The following is a 23,980-nucleotide window of genomic DNA, read 5'->3' on the forward strand; positions in this document are numbered from 1 at the left end:
ATCCAAATCCGAGAAAGGCATGGTTATTGCAATACGATTGAGGCGGAACCAAGTATTCATCCATGGTATCATGATATAAAGAGATTTCAGAAAACAAAGCAATATCCCGAGCAAGCCAATAGAGGCCAAAAGAGAACCATTAGAAGGCTTGCCAGCGGTTTCTTTTTTAGCAGAGAGGTCTTGTACAAATAGACTCCAGATCTCAACCTTTTAAGATGTGTGGATGCCCAAGAGGCTGGAAAAATCATGCATGAAGTACACGCAGAAGTGTATGGACCTCATATGAATGTATACGTCCTGGCAAAGAAAGTCCTTCGAGCAGGTTATTACTGGATGACTATGGAAAAGGATTGCTTAAGTTTTGTCCGAAAATGTCATCAGTGTCAGGTGAACAGTGACCTGATTCATGCACCACCTTCAAAGTTGCATCCTATGTTAGCACCTTGGCCATTCGTTGCTTGGGGTACGAATATCATTGGGCCAAACGAGCCAAAAGCTTCAAATGGGCATAGATTTATATTGGTTGCCATTGACTACTTCACAAAATGGGTTGAAACAGTCACTTTCAAGGCCATCACTAAGAAAGCAGTGGTAGACTTCATGCACTCCAACTTCATCTGCCGTTTTGGTATCCGTACAACTATCATTACAGACAATGCTGCAAACTTGAATAGTCACTTGATGAGGGAGATATGCGAACAATTTAAGATCACGCGTCGGAATTATAACCCTTATCAGCCCAAAGCTAATGGTTCTGTTGAAGCAGCAAACAAGAACATCAAGAAGATTCTTAGAAAGATGATTCAAAGTTCGAGACAATGGAATGAAAAGTTGTCGTTTGCATTATTGGGATATCGCACAACTGTGCGCACATCAGTCGAAGCAACACCCTATCTATTAGTTTATGGCACTGAAGCCGTAATACCCGTAAAGGTTTAAATTCCATCTCTCCGAATCATTGTTGAGGCTGAAATTAAGGCTAGTGAGTGGGTCAAGACGCGTCTAGAACAGTTAACCTTGATTGACAAAAAGCGGATGGCCGCAGTGTGCCACGGGCGGTTGTATCAACAAAGAATGGCCTGTGCCTATAACGAGAAAGTACGGCCTACAAACTTTGAAGTGGGGCAACTCGTTAGGATACGTATTCTCCCTCATCACAAGGAAGCAAAAGGAAAGTTCGCCCCAAACTGGAAAGGTCCATACATAATAAGGAAATTGTTGCTGAAAGGGGCATTGTACTTGGGAGACATTGAAGGAAATGATTCTGAAATATCTATAAATGCAGACGCGGTCAAAAGGTATTGCGTTTAACCCTTTTGCGGTACCAATATTATCCGATTGGGATGACGAAGGCTTTCATTCTCGCTACCCCAAACACTCCAATCCTTTGCTAACCCTTTGAGCCGTTTACCCTTCTTTGATTACCCTCTTTGGAACATGAAAACGTTTATAAAAAAATCAAAAATCAAAATCGAAAACAAAGTTTCCCTGAACTACGTAAAACATGATTCCGAAAGGATACGTAGGCAGCCTCTCTCTGGGGTTCAGTCACACCAAAACAAAAATCAGAATTCCCCTAAAAGATTAAACTAGGGCAGATGTTATAATGGTTCGACGATGATCTCGTCTGAATGGTTCCAAAGTTGTAATTCAATCCAAATTCTTTTTACCCCAAACCTTGTTCAAGTCTTTCCAATCAATCGGTTAGAATGTTCAGGGATCGGAGAACGCAGCTACTTGGATCCGATGCAATCAAAATGAAAGAAACAAAATGACAGAGTCTTGTTGGTGAAAACCCACACGGGCACCATAAGGTGATGGTGATTAGAGAAACTGAAAAATGAGAGACTCTTGTTAGTGAAAACTCACAAAGAACACTATAAGGCAACGATAAGAAGAGAAATGAGAGAGGTCCATTGGCGAAAACCCACAAAGGGCACCATTGATCGAAAAGAAGGAATTCCCTACAACCATCGGCACTGATAAAGTCCTGGCAAGGTTTCTCGGTTTGAAGACACGAGTTCTAAGATTGGATGGTTGCGCAAATCAGGTATCTAGTCCAAGAAGCATGTCATGTCTATTGAAGTCTGCATGCACTCCAAATAATTCCCTCTTTCTTTCTTCCCCCGAGAGGGACACTTCTTGTTAAATTCATTTTCCTGTCCTTTGTTACTTTTCTTTGAGTCCCCTTCGGTCAAATCCTTCTCCAAAACTAATACAAAGAAAAAATGGCAAGATTGGTTTTACAGGGCTATGTTTAACAAAAGACAAATTCAAGGAAAAGCACCCAGCCTCAGCAGGTGCATCAAGTCGATCTCGACATGCCTTGATGGCCGACTCTCCAGATTCAAAATTATTGAAAAGAAAAAAAAATCCAAAGTCAAATGCCCATAAAGGCAAAATAAGATGAAAAGGCCAAAGCCCCACACGGGTGAACCATCATGTGAAATTTTAGGAAAGTCAAGATCCCTGGGTTTAGAAGAGACGATCTCCATAAAGCTGGCGAGCAACAGAGATTTTCATCGAAAAAGTTGGGCCGAGATCAAGTGATCAAAACAATCAAGGCCACAAAACCAACTACCATTTCAAACTGACGAATTGTTCTTTGATTTGAAAAATAGGTGCAGTCCAAAATAACCCTGCAAGGAGCAGGTGCAATAAAAGCAAGGCACGCAGAAACTAAAACGGTTCCACAACAAAAGTTGACCCGAAAAGGGAAGCCCTTTTAAACTCTTAATGCATTATCCTAAATAAAAATAAAAAGTGAAGTAAAATAAAATAAAAAAAGAAAAAAAGGAAAGAGAAGAAAATTCAAAAACATTGTAGCTTAGGGTCCCTAATCTCTAGTTACAGTTTTGTCAACATAGGGTCTCCACTCCCTAGTTGAAGTTATTTTAGAAATAGAGTCTCCACTACCTAGTCGCTTTTCTAACATAGGGTCTCCACTCCCTAGTTGAAGTTATTTTAGACATAGGGTCTCCACTCCCTAGTCTCTTTTCCAACATAGGGTCTCCACTCCCTAGTCGCTTTTCCAACATAGGGTCTCCACTCCCTAGTTGAAGATATTTTAGACATAGGGTCTCCACTCCTTAATTGCTTTTCCAACATAGGGTCTCCACTCCCTAATTGCTTTTCCAACATAGGGTCTCCACTCCCTAGTTTATAGATAGGAATCTGGTAACTCGTAGTTGATAGGCTTAGCTAGTTTAGATTTTCAGCTTTTATTTCGGTGTAATAAGGAGTTCAACAAGCAGAAACAGCAGCAACATCAGTGAAATCACAATTTTCCAGTAGTCCCAACTACCAAAACTTCCAGAACTATACTGACCTGATTCCTTTATAGCCAATGATATGTAGACAACCTCTAAAGCAAGGTTCGGTCAGACTTTTTCCAAAAGATGCTTCTCATGGAGTTTCAAACGGGCAAAAATCGCTCGTAATTGCTCATTTTATCTTTGCCCGAAAACTCTTCATGTTTCCGAGCAAAGAGGGGCAACTATAAGCATGTGATTTTTTCCCTATATGAATTACTCCGATAAAATCCAAGAAAATAGGTTTTTTTCTTATTATTTGCCATTTTTATATGAATTTCTCAAAAAAAAATTTTAATTATTTTTATATTTGTGCACGTTTAATTTTTTTTATTAAAATTATGAAAAATGCCAAAAAATACCATGCATTGCATTTAGGTTTTATTTTTATATTTTAGGATTAATTAGTCAGTTATTTATTGTATTAAAAATGAAAATCACAAAAATAACTCATTTTATACTTTTTACCTTTTAATTTATAGATTGTTGATTTTTCTCTTTTAATTTAGGATTAAGTGATTTTTATAATTTTTGAACTTAAATAGTTAGTTTAATTTTGTAATTTAGATTAATTTAGGATTTTTACTTAAAAAAAAAAGAAGAAAAGAAGGGAAAAGAAAAGAAAAGGAAAATAAGGTTTTAATTGAGTATGGGGTTTTAAAATTTGGAAATTGGGCCATTTGAAGCCAAGACCCATCCAGAAATTACCCAAACCCAGGCCTAAAAAATAGCCACACCCACCCCACCCCTTTATCACACCAAACGACCCCGTTTTTGTGCTGGTTTATCACAGCCGTTGGATCTTGGTAATCCAACGGCTCAGAACTGATTGCTTAATTACTATATTACTGTCCGAATGATCCTACCCCCCATTCCAATCCCCTTAACTCATCTCTAACGCCCAAGTCCAACTAAAACCCTAACCGCCATCAAGTCCTCACCGTCTCCGCCGTGGTCCGCCGGCCCGGAATCGCCTAACGGCGGCAGACCACCTCTAATCCACTCCAAATTAACACCCTAGAACCCCCATCATATCCTCATTCTAAATATGTAACACGTTTCTTTCAAATCATCACCAAAAATCTCGAATTTCAAATCCGAGATTCATACCCAAAAACCCGAACTTTTCCAAATCAGTCCAAACTCACACCCCACAACCCCGTCAGCCCTCTGAATCCAAGATTCTGGAACCCTAATTTTCTTTCACTTCCAAAATTTCCAGAAGTTATTGGGGCTTTTGAACCCAAGACATCCATGAATTCATTGCCCTTAATAAGAGCAGTTGATTCATGGTTGTCTAAAGTTCATTTGTACACCGAGAATTTGGGTCAGAATTCGAAGGCGTTTTTAGTTTTATTAGTGGAAGAATCATGTGATCGGTAATTTCTTGCAACCTTTTCTTTAGTTTTCTTCTAGGTTTGGTTGTTTCCCCTTTTGTGTTAATTGCCTTGATTAGCCGTATGATTTAGGGTATTTTCTCCTTTCTTCTGTTTGTTAGTTTCATTATTCGCATGTTTAGATTTCATCATTAGGGATTTAATTTACATGTTTAGTTTCTTATAACTTTGTTCTGTTTTGTTCTGTTTCTTCTTCTTCTTTTCCTTTCATGATTATTCTTCTCGCAAGATTGTTTTCAGTATCCTTTAGTTTAATCATGATAGAATTGATGGTAATTAATTGCCTATTTCAGCTTTAGCTTGATTTAGCCTAGCCTTAGTTAAATTAGGCTAATTTTGAGTAGTTTCTTTTTCTCAGTTTGATTGCCTACATGTTTTAGTTACTTAGGTTTAATTGATTTTAAGCTTAGGATTGAGCCTCTTAATAGCCAGTTAAACTTTAGTTTAAATTCAGAAACTGAAATGCAATACCCTTAGGCAGCTTAATCACTTGGCTGAAAGCCTTAAAATGGTTGTAATTGATTTTAAAATCAGAACATATGGTAAAATTGAAATAGACAGTAATTAAAGGGGTAAAAATGGACTTTCACCTAGGCTAAATATCAGAATCTTCTAGACTTTTTACTGATGTCCCTGTCCTTAGCCTACAATGCTGATATTGGATAAGGAAAAGGACAGACAGCTATAAAAATGCTATACTATTCCGATTCTCAGAAAAAATTAGGTTAGAATATGCCTTTTTGATGCCTTTTGGTACACTCTATAAAAGATAAACATTCCCTCACTCACACACACACATTCAGCCTGATTCTCTGCCTAAAAGTTCTGAAACACACAGACGAGCATCATTTTACTACACAAAAAAGTTCTCTTTTCTTTCTCTGAAAAAATCAGATTTCAAAAACTTTAGAAAACATTCAAAACTTCTTATTTTCTGATTTTTACAAGCCCTAAAAAATGGCTTGAAGTAGAGGGTCTTTCTTGGGTTATTTAGCTGGGATTTCTGGTTTCAAGTTGTTTGGTTTTGGGTCTAAAATTCTGGTTTATTTGGGGATTGATGTTGTTGTGTTGATTACTGCTCTTAGTCTATTTCTGCTTACTGCTTCATTTTGACCTTTGAACCAGGTACTTCTTAAAGCTCTTGAATGCTGAATGAGACATAAGCATGTGTTGGAAGATGTATTGCTATTGTAGGATTTTAATATCATATTAGAATTGAATTTCTCCTGTTGTCTTTCCTTAAGTTATTTAGTTGGTGAATCTTTAATATCATTCATTTTAGCCTTCACCTTGATACTTTAAAACTGTTGTTCCTCGAATTAGTTAGGGTATTTGGTAGTGATGATGTTGGAATACCTTCTCTTTCATGTTTTATGAACTTCAGTCTAGATCGTTTTTAGCTTGAAATGTCGATTTCAGCATTCTTATGTGCTGAGCTTTGGTTTGTTTAGTTAGTTTTCGTACATTAGGTGTCAGATCTATTTTGATAGTCAGTTTAAATCAATCCTTTTCTTGTATTATTTTGGACAAATTTGAAGCAGTAGGTAGCCAGGATAGTTTGTATGATGACTGCCAAAGCTTGTTTAATTTTGAGATCAACTTTGCAATCGTTTGATAATTCACAATCAAGTGTTAGCCATGTTGGTAAACTTGGATCCATTTTTGTTTGTTTTAGTTCTTGAAAATCATAGTAGGTTGGAGTTTGCTTCTTCAAATAGCATGTTTGATTTAGGGCATTCATGTTCCGCTAATTAATCCAATATCTATGGTTTGAATGTCATGTATTAGATTCCACATATTAATTTTCAGACCCTGGTCTCATATTTTATTTTGATTAGTATGTTTAGAGTAATCTGAATATCAAGAAATGCCCCGACGTGTTTACAGTATTTCATTTGGGCCCAATTCTTAGCTTGATGAGTTAACCCAGTTGTCGAAGGGTTTGGAAGTGACCAGATTTGATCTTTCTTCGCTTTGGGCTTAACTTGGAGCACAATAGTCCCCAGTTTTTTTAGGTTGCTTCTTTTGTCCTTCCAAGTTTTATTTTAGTATGATCGAAAAAGGATTTGTTACGTGAATTTTTGTGTATTGTTGGGCTGGGCATCATCCCAAACCAAATAGCCTTGTTTCGTTTGGGCTCGTTAAGGATTCGAAGGTCCATGCCTATGGGCTCAGCTTCAAGCCCAGACAGCCTCAACCATATGTTCCTTTTGATCAAGTATTAAATGGGGCCTGTTGTCGGCCCATCCTTCCGAAATAATTAAAAGCCTAATACCTATACCCAAAATCTTGAACTTGATTAATAACTTGTTATTGCATATCAAATTAGATTCAAATAGGAGCTTCCTAAAAAAACAACAAGTTGAGGTGTGCCATACCAAACAAAACTTATAATTCATGGCCCTCATAAAATTAGATCACGAGCTAACGCTTGTAAAAAGGGTTTGAGTCAAGAGCTAACGCTTGTAAAAAGGGTTTGAGTCAAGAGCTAACGCTTGTAAAAAGGGTTTGAGGCGTGCCATCTATAAATTAAATCATCCATGGCCCTCACAAATGTTGTAATTTAAAAATGAATTTTCGTAGTTTGCTTTAGGATCGATTTAGACTAGTATTGTGATTACGTATACGTTTGCGTAACATAATTACGAATTTAATTCTAAAAAAGTAACTCGAGGGATGCGTTCACGCAACTTCAACCAAACTTTTCTTAGGAAAATAAACAAAGCATTATTAGTTGTGGACACATTCGCATGACATGATTTTTGAGCGCCAAAAGAAAAGAGTATACGTACGTGTAACTAAATTCTTTAATTACGAATAATCAAGAAATTAAAAGCGGTTAAAAGATAATTACACATAGGTCCAAAAAATGAGTAGTTTAAGCCAAGTAATAATCACCAAGCGACCGTGCTAGAAGCACGGAGCCCGGGAATGCCTAACACCTTATCCCGGGTTAACATAATTCCTTATCTAGAATTTCTGGTTCACAGACTTTTAGATAAAGTTGAAAACTTCCTCGATTTGGGATTTAAAATAAACCGGTGACTTGGGACACCAAATAAACTATTCCAAGTGGTGACTATGATAAATTAATTAATCACATCTCGATTAATGTCACTTTAATTGGAAAAACTCTTATATACCATCGGGTGGTAAAAAAAAAGAGGTGTGACAAGGGGGACCGTCGGCTTGCCTACCTGCACCTGCGAGCATTAAATGCAGGCCATGAGAAGTAGTACGTTAGTACAAATAATGTACTGAGTATATAAGGCATAAAAATCAATACATAAAAGACATAGATAAAACATCGAATAAAGACTTCCACCTATAAGTCCGAATAGCTTTGTAAATTCTGCAGCATTTAGTGTCATGCACGTGCATATAAATATCGTGTCATGCATAGGTATAGGGGTACATTATATCATCAAGCCTCTGAGGGCATCCCATCATATCGTCTCAGCCACTGTGTGCAATATCATCAACATATACCAACTAATCAGGTGGTGGTGCGTATATAATGTCGTAACCTTTTCCCATATCCCATATACATATATTTATATATATACGCGTATATAATTCCATCTGATCATGGGTCAGTGTAAATGAATGCAATGCATGATAAATATGTATATAAAATCTTTCAGAGTATCATAAAACCATTTTTCCTCTGGTTAATATCATGAAATAGCCTTTATTAACTTACTCACTTTCTGAGACCCATGAACAAACGGTAGAATAATAAGACTTATGGGAGAATAAGAATATACACATCTCTAGCATTTCTACGAATAGAGCAATTTATGGAAGTTATGCATTTGCTCATTTCGCTTATGTCATATCGATCATGCCAAAAAGAAAGAAGGGATGACCTTAACATACCTGAGTTGATTCTCTTGACAATCCTCTAACACACGTTAAGTGCGACGAAACACGGAACAAGTTATATGAAAAGCCTGAAGCAATGACATTGCTTATGTAGAGACCATCTTGGTTGAACCATTTTCCTTAAGTAACTTATGAAATGAAAAGCATGATGAAGCTCTTTTCGAACAAAAACGTTACTAATGTTATGGAAAAGTTTGCTGGAAGGCTTTCATAAGATATTATAGGGAATGCTTTTGATTTTTTTGACATTTTAATCTTAAGTCTAGGTGGCCCCACATAGCAAGCTTAGCGTCTTTAAGGTATGACACCTTTCCATTTTCAAGAATAGTCATTAGAGAATTTAGGTGGGCTTGCCACGTTGGGTGGGGGGGTGTTCAAGTCTTATCTTCTATTAATTAATTACCCACTAAGTTTAATTAACTTGTCAATTCCCCACTAACCAATAATAAACCAATTACCCATATAATTAAGAATTATCTCAACTTACTTAAAATACTATTCACTCTTAATACACTTTACGTACCCTACTATCATGGTCATGGGGTACCTTGTATAGCACTAGTCCATAAATACCGGGTATTGTGGCTCAGATCGTATTTTATCCCAAATCGAAAACCTTCAACGAAACTATTTTCTTTAATTCATTTACCCTTTATCTTTCATGGCACTTACTTATCGTTTGTTATAAATAGCATTAATATGTTAACCTTAAGATAACCAAAGATGCGAGATGTAACAATCTTGACCCCTCTTAAACTAATGTTCGTCCTCAAACGTGCCAAGAACCATTCCATAGTTATCAAATCCCTAAGTGTATTCACTCTACATACACCCGTAGGTGATCCCACATCACCCCAATCCACATAGTCCCAACGACACCATCCAAAATGATGATTATTCCTTCCACCCCAATTGATAACCTTGAGACCAAATTTATCACCATCTAATCATTCCCAAAAGACCCAATTCCCACATCAACGCACGGTACCAACCTCAACCAGCTGCAGAAACTTATGCCTACACCCACAAGGTACAACCATACGATGTAACATATCACATATATGCCCTTACCAACAACTCTAGCCATAGTAGCTGCTTGTAATCAAATCTAGTACCAGCGGTTAACCTCATATCTGTTAGAACCCTGTTTTAAACATTCAAAACACTGACAACGATGCAAGAAACATGAAGACCTCATAACTATTTACCTGAGTCAATAAGTCACATCTAATGCCACGGGGCACACACCGCGCAAGCTAAAACTCAATAAGCACAATATGAATATGACTAAATATGTAAGGAGAAACACAAAAGAGAACTATCAAACAATCTCGACAGGCACAACTCTCTATTAGTACCATACTGCAGACCAATTACACAAGGGAGAATCAAAACATATTAACAAATTGCAAGGATCTCATCCTGATATAACTCCACCACTACACGTAGCGTGGTTCAAACACAACGAGACACATGACACCACGAGGGTCTCACCCTCAACTTTGATCACAAGTAGTATACACATCATACCAACCGAAACCTTCCACTAATTCAATTTCACCAACAAAATCACAACACATACTGGACACCTACACTGGTAGAGCATCTAAATCATAGATTGTAACCAATTACCCAGAAATCACATTAAAACCAACTGTAATGGGCAACAAGAAGTCAATTCTAGTCTCATAATTCTCAATGATGAATAAAAATAGAACGATAGACACGGGCTACCACTATAGGATCTCCCAACAGGGGTAAACATATAAGCAGAGTACAAAATCACAAAAGTCAACCATATATGAAGCAAAATAGTAGGCCTCACCCCGATAAGCAGAATCGGAAAAAAAATACGAATGACGCTCGTCTAAAGTAAATCGAAATCATACGTATATGATAACATCTAATGTAACAGCCTTATCCTTACTATAGAAAACACATCAATAGGACAGATCTCCCCCTCTTAGGCGCCCTCTACTCGCCTGAACTGCACCCAAGCTAGCGGTGCAGGAATATTAGCAACTATACCAAAACTCATAGCCTGATTACCCCATTGTGACACATCCGCTCGGAGTTTGGAATAATCTCTCACCATGTGGCTTATATCTCCACACTCAAAGAAACCTCTCTAGTGACGTGGCTATGGAAGCTATTCGGCCCGCGTACCCTGAGACCCATGGGTACCTAAAACACTGTGCGAAGGCTAAAGTGCAAACTGAGCTGGCTGACCCACAAAACTTTTACCATGTCGTACCCTGCATCAGAAATAGGAACTAATAGGCCTCTCTGGTCTACGAGGACTCTTAGCCTCCCTGCCCTCTACCTCCTGACCTTGCATTCCCTCTAATCGGCGTGCGATCTCTACCACCTGCTAAAATGGAAGATCCAACTCCAACTTTCGAGCCACGTTGAACTGGATATCATGACTTAGTCCCTCAATGAATCTACGGACTCACTCCCTAACTTTAAAAACCAAAGTAGGCGCATTCCTGGACAAATCACTGAATATAATGACATGCTCTAACACTAACACAGTGTCGTAACAGCTGCTCAACTCTACGCGTAGTGCATCCCGAATGGTCTGGGGAACGACCTTTCTCAAGAACACCTATGAAAATTGGACCCATAAAATTTAAGCTACATCCACCAGACTACCCAACTCATGCGAACACTACCACTGATATGCTGCTCTCTCAAGCTGGACCATAGTAAAAGTAGCCCCACTTGTCTCCATAATATCCATAGTGCAGAGAATACAGTAGCACTCCCCTAGAAACCCATGTACACCCTCTAAAGCCAAACCCCTGAAGGTAGGAGAGTAATAGTTCTTGAACCCTGCAAGTCTAAGTTGCTCTTCCTCAAATGCTAATGCCCTACCACGGGCTGAACTGGAACAACAAGCTGTATCGTCAAGACACCTAAAACCTGACCAATGTGGACTCACTGCTCTAGAGTATGGGCGGTAGGAGTTTGAGATCCTCCCCCGTTCAGTGTAGCTGGTGCAACCGAAATCAACCCCACTGGAGCCAATTTACCAAACATGCTCAGGAACTGTGCTAAAGTCTCCTGAAGTCGTGGGGTAACAACAGGTGCCTCCGCTACCTGTCCCCCAACCGAAGCTACTGGCAGCTCCTCAACAGCTACTCTGACAGGTGCTCTAGCTGTAGCATGTGCTCCTCCTCAGCCTCTGGTTCTGACTCAGTCCCTAGCAACACCGGCTTTGGGTGCAGCGTTGTCGGTAACTACACCTCGTGTCCTCACCATTTGTGAGAGAATAGAATGAAAAGGTTCAAACTTTGAGATCAATAAGCTCGCATGATAGGAAAGAAGAAGGTGAAAGTGCCCTAATATTTTCGTAGCCTCTCAAACATAAGTACAGAGGTGTCCATACCGATCCGCAAGACTCTACTAAACATGCTTATGACTCGTATTACCTATGAACCTAGTACTCTAATACCAACATGTCACGACCCCAATTTCCCTTCATAGGATGTCGTGACGGCACATAGTATCTAACTAGGTAAGCCTGACACTTGCTGAATTAATAGAAGAAATCAACCATCAAATGAAGAATATGAGATAAAATCTTATACGCAATTAAAATTTCCAAAACCAGCAGTACAAATCATGAGCTCAACTGAGTTTACTAGAAATTCCCTAAACACAACTATTCGGAATACAATTAAAAGTACAATGAAAATATCAGAAGGTGATTCTAAGGCCTGCGAACGCGATGGTAGGTTTACCTTCAGTCTCCATAGCTCGACCAACCAGCTAATAATCAACAAGAACTTTGGCACCTGGATCTACACAAAAATGTGCAGAAGTGTAGTATGAGTACACCACAACGGTACCCAGTAAGTATGAAGAATAACCTCGGAGGAGTAGTGATAAGGGACAGTAAAGTCACCTACCATACTAAACAACCTAAACAAGTGTGAAGGCGAACTAACAGAGAACAATATCAACATAAAGCTAAGCGGAATAAAGAATTCAAAACAATACTTGCAATGATACACTAGTAGCAATAATATCTTATAGGAAATAGTGAGGAAATAATACTAGAGAGTAAACTGAACATGGTCTAAGTTAGTGAAACCAAATAAAAGAAAACCAACAACAACTCAATAAGGACAACCACTTTCACACCAAATTTGTTCAAGCAATTCCATTAGGTACCGAACCTCATAATCACAACTCTCGAATGTCAATTCCTGAACCTTAATCACTAGGCACCTTATGCACACATTTCAATCCACAATCGTATGGACGATTCACGTGCCAAGAGGAAAACTCTCACACAGAAGTCAAGTAGACAATAGTACATGTAATGGTCAATAACGTTAGGACTCATCTCCTTAAACTGATATGGATAATTCAACTACATGTATGCCTGTACAAGTGCTCTACCACAGTTCAAGTCCACAATTAAGAGTGGGGATAAGGAATGGCACATAAGAAATGATCACCGCAAAATATACAATATAAATAAGGCAACAATGAAGTGGACGTAACGATAAACACAAGAAGATTAGCTTCATAGAATTGAGCAAATAGAGCAACACGGAGGAAAAAAATTAGTTGTCTGCTAAGGAAAACCAACAATCAAAGACAAGTGCACAGAAAAGAGGAAATGACAATAGAGCCCTCCCAAGGTACCGCCTCGTAGTCTCAAACAATAAAATGAATAACAACGGCACGATAGAAACCTTGTGCAAACAATAACAACTGCACGGTAGAAACCTCGTGCCATAATAATATCCGCACGGTAGAAACCTCGTGCCACAATAACGACTACATGGCAGAAACCTCATACCAAAATAACAATCGCATGGTAGAAACCTCATGCCACAATAACAACCCGAACGACAGAAACCTCATGCCATAAGAACATCCGCACAACAGAAACCTCGTGCCACAATAACGACCGCACGACAGAAACCTTGTGCCACAATAACATCCTTACTTCAGAAACCTCGTGACACAACACTGAATACCACAACAACAACGATAATAACATAAGAATACAACAAGTAAATCAACTCAGGAACTCCCGAACACAAAAGAGACAGAAGAATGAATTCACAAGGAAAGACACAACTGGAGATAATGGTACAACATAGAAATAGCTGAACAGGGAAGAGATACTATGTAGCAATGATCCCACATATGTACAATTCAACGATAGGAGGGATGACATGAATCAATGACTCCAATTAAGGGTAAGTCAACATTGATAAGGGATAACAAGTCTACTCTTAGGGTGGAGCAATTATGGAAGAGATTCAGCAAATTCAATTAAGGATAAGCAGATTATGGAAAAGATAATAATTACTTCAATTAAGGATAAACAAATACGGAAAAGATAGCACGGCAATAAAAGAAGAAACAACTTCAGTTAATGCACATAAGAGTTTAATCAGAAATAAGGGTAAAACATGGAGCACTTAATTCCAATTGAGACACATAAGGTCAATTTATTAGACGGGGAATTTAACAACTTCATATCTAATGAACATAAGAACATAAGAGCCCTAAATGGTAAAATTTCCACAATTAATCCCGTTAATCCCGCGCGCGTACTCGTCACCTCGCGTAAACGGACATCACATTACACAATTAGCACCAAAGACTCAAATCCTAAGGGGTATTTCCCCCACACAAAGTTAGGCAAGATACTTACCTCAAAGAAGCTAGACCATTACTCTAAAATGACCTGCTCGAGTGAAACAACCTTCGGACAGCTCAAATCTAGCCAAAATGACTTCAATTCATAAGTAAAACTCATAGGAAATAATTTCAGATAATAAAGCTTCAATCTTTCATAAAACTAAAAAGTGAACCCAAAACGCAACCCCCAAGCCCGCACATCAGAACCTGATAAAATTCATAAAACCAAAACACCCATTCCGATACGAGTTCAACCATACTAAAATTATTAAATTCCAATAACGAATCGCCCTCCAAATCCCTATTATTCATTTTTGAATTTTTTTTACAAATTTCCCAATTTTTCAAATTGATTCTCACTATTTCGATACTCAAACTCAAATAAAATCATGAAGTATACATAGAACTTGAACAAGGGCAGTTACCCAACAATTGTAGATGAAATTCCTCTCTCAAAATCGCCCACTGTCAGACCTAGGGTGCAAAAATATCACAAAATGAAGCAAAACCCCGAATTACACAGCTGAAAAAAATATGCAAATGTTGTATTTGCGATCCAGGGTTCGCAATTGCGAAACCTTGCAAAAGCAAAGAAGCCTTCGCAATTCTGAACAAGAACATGGTTGGAAAATGTCGCAATTGCGAACTGGGCATCACAATTGCGATAAAATGTTCCCAATTGGGACCACACCAGAAACCAGCAGTCTCCCTGACATGGAAATGAGCTTAACTCTCATATACGAACTCCGAATTTGACAAATCATTTTTGTTATGGCTCCGTAATGACGATACATATCTAATGGTTGAAGAGACGGATCTAACGATTCATTTACTTATTGTGGTGCCATTTATGTTTGAAGAAACAACGCCGAAGCATAAAAAACAAGAGCAACACAATATTTTCACAACCAATAGCCCATGGCTCAACAACAACGTATATAGGGTCTCAATAGCAACAAAATGAACGGATAAGTATCTCAACAAGGAACAACACCCCCTTTAAACACAATTCCACTAAAATAGATTAATGAGTCTCAATAACTGCAATTCCAGTTAATTGCTTAAGGATAACCTCGATAGTGAAAGTACTTCCATAAAATGGCAAACTTCGGACTCTAGTGTATGAATTAGGCCAACAATGAAGGAGATGGCATGAACTAGTACTACGACTAAAGAATATCATGTGACAACAATTTTAACTAAGAGTAGCTCCTGTCGCGCCCCCTTTTTCCCTTTTTGATGGGGGCGTCCGGGTTTCGACATTCATGGGGGAATAACTCGTTTCCTTTTGGGAATTGGATATTTGAAGATTTTCCACCTAACGGATTATGGTGCGTTAGGGCACCTAGAGCAATTAACTCATGAACCAGTTTGCATTACTAGATATTAGGGTAAGGGCTCGAAATAACCTTGAGGGGAAGGTGCTAGGCACCCCTCGCGGTCCACAACGGTGGGTCCCGACCAAACTTAAACTATGTGAATTAGTCATTTTACAAGTAAAAAATTTCAATACATACTCGCAAATAAATGCATGTTTTCACATTCTAAACACATGTATGATTCAGGTAATGTAAGCAAGGAAAAGGTTTGAAAAACTTGCATATACGTAAAAAAGGAAGTTCTTGTAAAACACATAGGAATTGGGAAAAGAAGGGTCCTAGGTTGGTTAGCCTACAGGATCATACCCATGTAATGCCCGATAATCACTCCTCAATGAGGGGATACACGTGACATTAGCGCGCGGTCATCATATCCTTATTATCCAATTCCCTCCCCTTGGTCATAGCCTAAAGCGTTTTAGCAACCTTAAACGATATCCTATACATGCACTACCCGTCCCTTCCTTGTGGCCCTGAGGTATTTAGGACCTATAATTTAGGTAGTTCTAGACTTTCCTAAGATGCTTAAAAGAGAAAATCTAGACGACAATCAAAACAATTAGGACTAGACTAAAGAGAACTATTAAAGGCTCAAGTTTTACCTCCACAAACAGAGCAAGCAAGTGCACGTCTTAAACACAGTTTCAGGTATTTAAGAGAAAGCCTTAGAACAGGATATCTAGGTGAGCAGAGAATGTGCCGTATTGAATTTACACCAAAGTGTAAAAGAATTTTATCCATTTGCATACTAATTTTACCATGTTGAGTACGCACAGTCACAAATAACAAGGCATAGTTTTACAGTTTGTAGAATTTTAGTCGCCCTATAGGCTTGCCTAGGCATGTAATAGTGATATCCTATGAGCATGGTATCCAATCATTAATCAGGAATGCAGTAGATTAGTAAATAATTTTAAACTGGAAATTTGGATCCTATAGGCATGCTTTCTAGTAATATTACTTAATGCAGTGTTGAAGACTATTAATGAAACAAGTAGTTTAGTTAATCTAATTCAGAACTTACAGGCGTGAGCTAAAGTTAAACTGAATTTAGATCTAACTAAAACTGATTTGAGATCTTATAGGCAGGATCTCTAATTATTAAAACTGATTTTGATCCTATATGCATGATGTCTAATTATAAGAAGTGGAGCAGGTAGAATTTATTTCAACCAAGAAATCTTATAGGCAGGTTGTCTAACACAGGACATGTAAATAACAATAAACCCTATAGGCATGTTATCTACCCAACCTTTACCCACAATTTACAACTACCCTCCTTTTTCACTAGTCACCCCAATATCTGTTTACAATTAATTATTACAGACCAATGATTGAATAAAATTACATTAATAGAATACAAATTAAGCTATAGGAAGCTTGAAGTAGGCCCAAAGTGATTTTCAAGCCTTTAGTAGTTTCAAATGCCCAAAGCTTCATAGCCAATTTCATGTCTAGGTGTGTCAGAGTTCCCTATAGACCTCAAGGATCCCAGACAGTGCTCACGCCCAGATCTTTCTTAAATAAGGACTGATTTATGTGCAGTGTGGAAGTGCCAGCCCTGATATTCCAGAGTTCAAAGAGATCTCAAGGGTCTCTAAGCAGTATACATACCAGAGGGGCAGGACTTAGTAATCTAAGAGTAAGTAAGAGTGCATAATGGTTTGAAAGAGTTTGATAAACAATATAGAGAAAGGTCTCAGGAGTGAAAAGAATTTCTGAAAACCAGTACTGATTTAGTAATAAAACAGTTTGAGGAATATATGAAAAACAATTTGCAATCAGAACATAAATCATAGAACAAACAGCTTTTAGAAAGTACTTTGGCAAACAGTTTCCACATAAGGAAAGAGGGGTTGGGAACACATGGAATACACCTTAATGGAGCACATAAATAACAGAATGCATGGAGTTCTCAAGGGGTTCTACAGAACTAATAGGTTAGATAGAATGCAGGTCATGAAGCAAAGATCATAGCAGAAATATGTTGAGGACATATAAACAACACAACTAGAGTCACTCTAGGGAGATTAACTAACTTAGCAGGAGTAAGGCAGAATAGACAAGGACATGCTAGGCAAGTATTAACAAGTATAGGCATGCTAATTACACAAAAGCAAAGTTTAGGTATGCCAGATGGGCAACAGTCAGTCAAACAGACTAGTTACATATGTAAGACATGTTAAACAAGACAGTGAACAGACAAGTATAGAGGAGACATTACATATTTGAATAAGGCAGTATTTGGCATGCTAGGTAAGTAGTAAACAGAAGCAGGAACAAACTCAGGATTGATGAACTAAGGCAGTAAATAAACACATAGGTTTGGATTCTAAAATTTTATTAGAAGCATGCCAGTTAGAGAAAGAAAACACAAGATGTAAGACAGATGTTGCACAATTTCCAGCCTTGGCTTGCAGTCGGCTAGAATAACAAAGATCACAAGTAGAAAAAAGAGCACAAAGAGCTTTTTAGAGTGTAAAAGTAGTGGTTTATGAACTAATGTTCATGTCTGAGAAGTTAAAATAAAGAGAGTTTATATTGTAGTTCAAGACTAGAGCAAATAAGGTAAAGTAATCAATACTCAGCAATTAGGGATTTTCAGAATCAATAACACAAAGATTCATCATAGTCTTCTCCTTTAATTAAGGAAAATCAACCAACAATGACATGAGCTAATTAAGAAAAGAAGTTCAATCAAACTGAGTAAAGAAGTAAGAATCAGAGGTTTTGTTAAGGAAAAGAGTTCAAATCAAATCAAAAATAAGACCTTTAGAATACAATAGTCAAGGATTTAATTAAGGAGAGAATCATGTAAAGAGTCACCAAATATCGCAGACAATTCAAATAAGCAAGAAAGGAATAGTCAGTATTCAACACATAGATTTTAACGAAACAAATTGGTAAATCAAGAATTCAAAACAACACTGATTTAAGGAGAAAAATATAAGTTTACCATGAATAGCCAGAATGAATATAGACATATAGAATCAGTAGAAAAGTCGAACCAAGAATCTTAGTAGAGGCACATTAGGATAAAAAATCACAAGACATTTTAAGCTAAAGATAAATCACAGGAACCAAAGCATAGGACAAAGTCAGTACACAAGTAACTCAGAAACCAAACAAAATGTCAAATATTTGGGATTTTTAACATAAACTAGTTAGGGTTAAATCAAACCTTTACAAAATCGGTTAAAACACATAAGAAATTGAAGATTACATACTCAAACTATCAAACATTTTGGAGAAAGAAATTTTCGGGAAACCCTAGTTTAGGAAAATGGAAAGTCATTCGAAAATTAGAAGGTTCTTGTAAAATTCATGTGAAATAGGTTCGATCCATCTCAGATCTTGCACAGGTCTAAAAAGTTCAAAGGGAAAAATTAGGGTTTCAAGAAGAACAGCATAGAGATGAAGAACTAGGCTTAGAAATTCATAGATCTAAGGCGATATAGGAAGATCTTACTCGAAATCAAACCGGAACAGCCTGAAACAGGTGAAAAAGGGCCATAGGCATAAGTGGACTAACCATGGTCTCTCGAGGACCTTAGAGATGGCAATACCAACATAGGAGAGGCCATTAGAGATATGATGATGGTGAGGAACCACCACGAATGGCAGCAGATAGACGACGATGAGGGTGAGTTAGGGTTAGGACTTGAGAGCATTTAAGAGAAGATGGGATCAGATGTCGGCGTGAGAGAGGAGAGGAAATGAGGGTTTTAGGGGAGGTCATTAGTTTAATTTAGGTTAGGGAGAATCTGGACCGTTGATCAAAATGATCAACGACCAGGATTTGCCCTGGTATTGGGTCGGGCAGGTGGGTATTAGGTCTGGGGTGGCTGGTTTATAAGTGGTTAAAATTAGGCTAGTTAATTAGGTTGGGTCCAGGATAGTAAAGGGCTATTTGTTAAATATCTCTTTAATTGATAAAATAATTTTTAAAAATAATTAATAGGCTATAAAAAATTATTTTTATTCCTGGAAATATTTTAAAATAATTACTTAATATTTTAAAAATATAAATGGATATTTTTCGGTAAAATAATGTAATAATGCATGCATAGGCTATAATTGCAAAGTGATTACAATTGCATTCTAAAAATAAAAATGTGGCTATTTGTGCAATAATTGAAACTTGGTACGAATGCAAATAATAAAATTAAGCCACAAAAAATATTATAAAATAATTTGTGATGCAATTAGTGATTGTTTTATAAAATAAATGTTGGGATAAATTAATCTAAATATTTAAAAATGCAGAAATTGTATAAAACACTAATTGATGCCAAAGCATAGTTTTGAAAATACTATGGGAAAAATTGGGTATCAACAATTGCCCCTCTTTACCTGGGAAGAATGAAAGAGTTTTCGGGTAAAGAAATGATGGCCAATTTTGACCAGATGGGATGTTTTGAAAGACAGAGATCGGACCCTGGTCTTTGAGCTGCCTATATATCCCTAGTTTTACAAGAATCAGGCCACGTATAGTTCTTGATTCATTGACGAAATATACCGATGAAGTCATTGCAAGAACAAACACGAGATTTCAGAATAGATGCAAGAGTGGTTATGGTGAATGGTCCAGGTTTAAGATAGTTGAAGGAACTGGAGTGAGGTCGCTCCTGCTAGGATAACAGTTGCTTACCAGTCACCTGCAAATGAAGAGATGCTACAAACGTGTATTTGTGCGAAAATTTAAACATGATGCAGATTCCCTTTGGACCATGAAAATTGTCTTCGGATGGTTAAGGATGACGTCCTCGGACCATGGTGTCCTGGGCCATGAATTATTTAGTGAGGGATTCGCAGGCCATGAAATGATGCTCTCGGTTCATAAAAATGGTGCCTCCGAACCATGACGCCTCTGAATATTGATATGCAGATTTGAGAGATCCTCAGGCCATGACATGGTGTCTTCCGGCTTTAAGGATGATGCCTTTTAGACTATGACGCCTTTGGATATGTTACACCCCTGTAAGGACCCATGAAAATTTCTACTCAAAATCCCGAATATCATAGTGCCAAGTTAGGATCATGTGTTAGAAATTCATAAAATTCTTTGCGGCTCGCAATCTCGCCGCGGTTTGGATCCTTTGGATTGATATGTGCATTAAAAAGTTAAAAGAATAATATTTTCTAGAGAAGAGCATTTTGCGGTCCATTATGCAGTCGCATAATAGATATACAGACCGCATAGTCGCCGCAGAGTCAGATAGTGTGAAGGTTAAAATTGAGGTCAACTATGCGGCCAATTATGCGATGGCATAATCAATATGCGGGCTGCATAGTCATCAAATCCCCTTGGAATTCTTGTGAAGGGCAGTTCTGCAGTGCATTATACGACCGTATAATAGGTATGTGGACCGCATTTCTGTCGCACACCCAGACAGTTTGTTCATGTTTTGGGACTATTTTTGCAGTCCATTTTGCGGGCCGCATGTCCATTATGCGATCGCATAAGCGATCACAGATTGTGTCGGAACTACTATTTTCTAATTTTTAAAACCCGACACCATACCATTTAAAAGACCCATTAGACCTCTTTTATGATATTTTCACTGCAAATAAAATGAGAAAGGGAGCTCTAGAGAGAGAAACTAACTCTCAATCCTTGCCTAATCTTTGAAGACTTTCAAGCAAAATTTTCTAGGCTTTCAGCCCAAGAGGTAAGAACTTGAGCCCTAACCTTTAGTTTCGAAATTCACACTAGAATGGGTAAGTAACTTGTGGGTTCATGGGTATAAGAATGGATTTCTTGCATGCATAAAAGATAATAAGGTATTGGGAGATTGTGAACTAAAAAGACATCAATTGGGGTGTAAAATGATAGAAATCTCTCATAAAAGGATCCTAAAATCACATTGCACACTTAGTGCTTTATAATTTACTTAAATTATCTAGAATCTTAATCATGTCTCTAATTCTTGATTCGATTTGTAAATTTCATAAAATAGATTGATGTGCTAAGAGTCCTAGAATTTTGTAAGAAATTAAGGAAAGCTTTATTGAGGTATGTATGGCTAAAACCCCCTTTTATTAGAAATTGAGCTCTGTTGGCATTTACGCAAATGTGGTAAGACTAGAATTGGTTGATGTATTGACTGTTACTTCACATGAATTGGTTTGCAATTATATATATATATATATATATATATATATATATATATATGAAAGGTGTGCCTCAATGTGTGTAATGTACTATTCTTGATATTTAGAGATGTGCGAAGAATACGAATCATGTGTTGAAATGCCTAGGCTATAAGCTAAGATTAAAACTGAGATTGTCATGATAATTATGTGAAATCTTTCCTATGCTTCCAACTTGAATTGCTTTTGTATGTGCCTATGATCATAAATTGCAAGGTTGACATTAAAAGTGGAAATGATGTGACAATTGTGGCCCTAAGTGCCAATGAATTGATATGATATATGTGAAATAAAGATTCAAATGAGATGATTAATGAGAAGGAACAACGCCTAGGTAGGGTGGCCTAGCCGATCGGGTCGTGATTGGACACCATGCCGCACACATGGTGGTAATGCACTGGTATTGAATTCCGGAAAAGGGAAATGAAATGGTGACTGAGGTATATGTCTCAAATGAGGTAACCTAGCCGATCGAGTCGTGATCGGACTCTGTTCAAGATAGCGGTGGTATTGAGAACAATGATGAACGTATAAAAGAAATGCCCCAAACTAAAGTTATGGAAATTATGTGAACAATTATATGATTCTTGTATTTGATGATGTGTTGTCCGGTTAAAACCTTTAATTATCTCTTGTGATTTCCTTGTTCTTGCATGATAGTTCTTTCTGATAAAATGGTTTTTAGTTATACATACTAGTACTATTCCATGGTACTAGCATCCCTTTTGCGTGGGGCGCTACATTTTTAAATGAATGTAGGTGGCTCCATAGCGGATAGTGCCGATCGCGCGTAGCAGAGTATCCTCATCTCAAAGTCTTGGTGAGCCCGTTTCTCCTTCAAGGGGTTATGTTGTACATCTTTTGTTATAGATATCCACTTTTGAGGTATAGCCGGGGCCTTGTTACCGGCGTTGTCATACTTGTCTTTTGTATCCTTAGAGGCTCCATAAACGTTTGTGTGGGTTATGTACAGGTTTTGGATGGGTCTATAAACTAGGTTCTAATCTTTAACTCTTGCTTCTATAAAGTGTAATTGTATGGAATCTTGGAACTTACCTACGGGTTAAGGTTGTGATATAAAATGAACTAACAATGTTGAATGTAAAATCCTTCCTATTGTCTAAATAATGAGAGCATTATTTCCTTAATAATTTTGAGTCGGGTAGAAAGTGTTCGATAAGGCTTGATCAGTTGGGTTCACTCGATTGAGCGCCGGTCGTGCCTCCCGAGGTTGGGGCGTGATAGCCCCGCAGTATTATGTCGATGTTATGCTCTGCATTAATACATTAAGATGATGGTACGCTTCACAGTATTAAGTTACGACAGTATTGCACCCATCAGTAATACATTACGGTGATGTTATGCTTCGCAGTATTAAGTTACGACAGTGTTGCGCCCAATAGTATTACATTATGGTGATGTCACATTTCATAGTATTAAGTTACGACGATGTTGCAGCCTGAAGTATTGTACGTTGAATATGTCGTAAGGTAATTGACATCAGTCCAAGTAAAAGATAATTTGGAGATTATTAGGATTATGCTATTTCACAAGTGATTAGTAAAGGTGAAAGGGGGAGCAAGTCAAAGAAAATGAATTTTCGTCCAAGTTTGGCATGTTGGGATAAAATATGGCTCAAGCTAAGATACTCGATATTTATGGACTAGTACCATACAAGGTACCAGATGACCATAATTGTAAGGTGTATAAGGTATGTGAAACGCGAGTAATATTTCAAGTAAGTGGGAATAATTCTCAATTTTGCGGGTAATTGATTAATTACCGGGTAACGGGACATTACCCAGTTAACTAATAAGTAGATAAAATTTAATTAATTATGCTCCAAGGACATATGGCAGCACTAGCTTACCACATGATGTGACTAAGCAATTAAAACTCCTAGGTGGCTATCTATGATGTACTTGAATCAAATGACAAAAATGAGTAATTATCCAAAACAATTCAGGTACAAATCTTGAACACAAAAGTAACGTTTCTGGTATTCAATAAGAAAGCAAGAAGTATTTCCATTCTTACTTTGAAAGGTTGGAAATTAATTCCTTGTGAAGGCTCTAGAAACCTTCTATTTTGGTTTAAAACCAAAACCAGAAACCATTTCGTCCAAATATTTCAAGAAATCATAGCACAATTTCGTTCAAGATTCAGAAAGCAGAAATTTGAATTC

This window comes from Nicotiana sylvestris, chromosome 6, assembly GCF_000393655.2.
Source record: "Nicotiana sylvestris chromosome 6, ASM39365v2, whole genome shotgun sequence".
NCBI classification, from domain to species: Eukaryota; Viridiplantae; Streptophyta; class Magnoliopsida; order Solanales; family Solanaceae; genus Nicotiana; species Nicotiana sylvestris.